This window comes from Cyclopterus lumpus, chromosome 6, assembly GCF_009769545.1.
Source record: "Cyclopterus lumpus isolate fCycLum1 chromosome 6, fCycLum1.pri, whole genome shotgun sequence".
Lineage (NCBI taxonomy): Eukaryota > Metazoa > Chordata > Actinopteri > Perciformes > Cyclopteridae > Cyclopterus > Cyclopterus lumpus.
In genome coordinates this window covers 26,981,006-26,985,697 of record NC_046971.1, presented here as the reverse complement: position 1 = coordinate 26,985,697, position 4,692 = coordinate 26,981,006, and positions in this window count along the sequence as shown.

Here is a 4,692-nt window from a genome sequence, read left to right as displayed (position 1 = left end):
TAGCTGTAATTAAACCTCTCCTGAAAAAGCCCACTCTTAATCCAGAGGTGTTGGCTAACTACAGACCAATCTCTAACCTTCCCTTCCTCTCTAAGATCCTTGAGAAAGTAGTCTCAAATCAGTTGTGTGACTTTCTACATCAGAATAGTTTATTTGAGGAGTTTCAGTCAGGATTTAGAAAACACCACAGCACAGAGACAGCACTGGTGAAAATTACAAATGACCTCCTAATTGCATCAGATAAAGGACTCATCTCCGTACTGGTATTATTAGACCTTAGTGTTGATAAAGGACTCATCTCCATACTGGTATTATTAGACCTTAGTGCTGATAAAGGACTCATCTCCGTACTGGTATTATTAGACCTTAGTGCTGATAAAGGACTCATCTCCGTACTGGTCTTGTTAGACCTTAGTGCTGATAAAGGACTCATCTCTGTACTGGTATTATTAGACCTTAGTGCTGCGTTCGACACCATTGATCATGACATCCTATTACAGAGACTGGATCAGTCGATTGGCATTTCAGGTACCGCACTAAGTTGGTTTAAATCCTATTTATCAGATCGATCTCAATTTGTATTTGTAAACAATGAAGCCTCAATGACCACCAACGTTAATCACGGAGTTCCACAAGGTTCTGTGCTTGGACCAATTTTATTTACCTTATATATGCTTCCTTTGGGCAATATTATCAGGAAACACTGCATAAACTTTCATTGCTATGCAGACGATACTCAATTATATCTATCGATCAAACCAGAGGAGACCAACCAGCTCGCTAAACTTCAAGAATGTCTTAAAGACATAAAAACATGGATGACCTGCAACTTCCTGATGTTAAACTCAGACAAAACTGAAGTTATTTTACTGGCCCTGAACACCTCAGAGATCAATTATCTGGTGATGTGGTTTCTGTAGATGGCATTGCCCTGGCATCCAACACCACTGTAAAGAATCTCTAGTTATCTTTGACCGAGACTTGTCCTTTAACTCCACGTTAAGCAAATCTCAAGGATTGCATTTTTTCATCCATGTAACATTTAAAAAATCAGACACATCTTGTCTCAAAAAGATGCAGAAAAGCTGGTTCACGCGTTTGTTACTTCCAGACTAGATTACTGCAACTCCTTATTATCAGGCTGCTCTAATAAGTCTCTTAAATCCCTCCAGTTGATCCAGAATGCTGCAGCTCGTGTACTCACAAAAACTAAGAAAAGAGATCACATGACTCCTGTATTAGCTGCTCTGCACTGGCTCCCTGTAAAATCAAGAATCACATTTAAAATTCTTCTCCTCACCTACAAAGCCTTGATTGGTGATGCACCATCATATCTTAAGGAGCTTGTAGTACCATGTTGCCCCACTAGAGAGCTGCGCTCACTAAATGCGGGGCTACTTGTGGTTCCTAGAGTCCTAAAAAGTAGGATGGGAGCCAGAGCCTTCAGTTATCAAGCTCCTCTTTTATGGAACCAGCTTCCACTTTCAGTCCTGGAGGCAGACACAGTCACCTCATTTAAGAATAGACTTAAGACTTTCCTCTTTAATAGTGCTTATAGTTAGGGCTGAATCAGGTTTGCCCTGGTCGAGCCCCTTGATATGCTGCTATAGATAGGCTGCTGGGGGGTGTTTTAGGATACACTGAGCACCTATCTCCTCTTCTCTCTCTCCTTATGGATGAATTCACATCTCTCCATTGCACCTTATTAACTCTGCTTCCTCCCCGGAGTCGTTGTGACTTCACGTCTCATAGGGTCCATTGGACCTGGAGGTGTCTGATGCTGGTGAACCGGCCTCCCATTGGCCCTGCTGATGCCCCCCCCCCCCCCCCCTCTCTCTACCTCCTTCTGTTTCATGGATTGGAGTTCCATTCATACATTGTCATATTCATGTAATGTGTTTATGTAACTTTGTAAATGCTGTTCATTCTGTACACATGACATCTATTCTTCTGTCCATCCGGGGAGAGGGATCCTCCTCTGTTCCTCTCCTGAAGGTTTCTTCCCTTTTTTCCCTGTCAAAGGTTTTTTTGGGGAGTTTTTCCTGATTCGATGTGAGGTCAAAGGTCAGGGATGTCGTATGTGTACAGATTGTAAAGCCCTCTGAGGGGAGTTTGTAATTTGTGATATTGGGCTATACAAAATAAACTGAATTGAATTGAATTGAAAATGTCTTACACTACAGACACATGTCTTACACTAGAGACACATTTCTTACACTAGATACACATTTCTTTCACTACAGACACATTTCTTACACTAGATACACATTTCTTTCACTACAGACACATTTCTTACACTACAGACACATGTCTTACACTAGAGACACATGTCTTACACTACAGACATTTCTAACACTAGAGACACATTTCTTTCACTACAGACACATTTCTTACACTACATACACATGTATTACACTACAGACACATGTATTACACTAGAGACACATTTCTTACACTAGATACACATTTCTTTCACTACAGACACATTTCTTACACTAGACACATTTCTTACACTACAGACACATTTCTCACACTAGAGACACATTTCATACACTAAAGACACATGTATTACACTACAGACACATGTCATACACTACAGACACATGTCATACACTACAGACACACACTACAGACACATTTATTACACTACAGACACATGTCATACACTACAGACACATGTCATACAATACAGACACACACTACAGACACATTTATTACACTACAGACACATGTCATACACTACAGACACATGTCATACAATACAGACACACACTACAGACACATTTATTACACTACAGACACGTGTCATACACTACAGACACACACTACAGACACATTTATTACACTACAGACACATGTCTTACACTAGAGACACATGTCTTACACTACAGACACATTTATTACACTACAGACACATTTCTTACACTACAGACACATTTCTTATACTAGAGACACATTTATTACACTACAGACACATGTCATACACTAGAGACACATGTCTTACACTACAGACACATTTATTACACTACAGACACATGTCATACACTAGAGACACATTTCTTACACTACATACACATTTATTACACTACAGACACATTTCTTACACTAGAGACACATTTCTTACACTACAGACACATTTCTCACACTATAGACACATTTCTTACACTACAGACACCTTTCTTACACTACAGACACATTTATTACACTAGAGACACATGTCTTACACTAAAGACACATGTCTTACACTACAGACGCATTTCTTACACTAGATACACATTTCATACACTAAAGACACATGTATTACACTACAGACACATGTCATACACTACAGACACATGTCATACAATACAGACACACACTACAGACACATTTATTACACTACAGACACATGTCATACACTACAGACACATGTCATACAATACAGACACACACTACAGACACATTTATTACACTACAGACACATGTCATACACTACAGACACATGTCATACAATACAGACACACACTACAGACACATTTATTACACTACAGACACATGTCATACACTACAGACACACACTACAGACATATTTATTACACTACAGACACATGTCATACACTAGAGACACATGTCTTACACTACAGACACATTTCTTACACTAGAGACACATGTCTTACACTACAGACACATTTATTACACTACAGACACATTTCTTACACTAGAGACACATTTCTTACACTACAGACACATTTATTACACTACAGACACATGTCTTACACTAGAGACACATGTCTTACACTACAGACACATTTATTACACTACAGACACATTTATTACACTACAGACACATTTATTACACTAGAGACACATTTATTACACTACAGACACATGTCATACACTAGAGACACATGTCTTACACTACAGACACATTTATTACACTACAGACACATGTCATACACTAGAGACACATGTCTTACACTACAGACACATTTATTACACTACAGACACATGTCATACACTAGAGACACATTTCTTACACTACATACACATTTATTACACTACAGACACATTTCTTACACTAGAGACACATTTCTTACACTACAGACACATTTCTCACACTATAGACACATTTCTTACACTACAGACACATTTCTTACACTACAGACACATTTATTACACTAGAGACACATGTCTTACACTAAAGACACATGTCTTACACTACAGACGCATTTCTTACACTAGATACACATTTCATACACTAAAGACACATTTATTACACTACAGACACATGTCATACACTACAGACACATGTCATACACTACAGACACATTTCTTACACTACAGACACATTTCTTACACTACAGTCCCACCGTTCACAGTATCTGTTCATCAAGTTCTCCTTCCTCTCAAAAAAATATTGGCGAAAGAAATGGAGCTACGGTTAACTGACTTTTTGAGATGGTTAGATAGGTGTTCCCTTTAGCTTTAACTCAATGTAAAGCCTGGCAACTGTCGTCCCTTTGAAGTTATCACTATGGCAACCTTTGATGTTGTAAGCACACAGGTGTTCTAATTAGTGCAGTTTGACAGACACACACACACACACACAGATTCTTGTTGATATGACGTTGTGGGCCACACAGACACAAACAACTGCAGGCTGCTGACTGTGTATGTCTATGTGCATGTGTGTGTGCGCGCGCGTGAACGGCC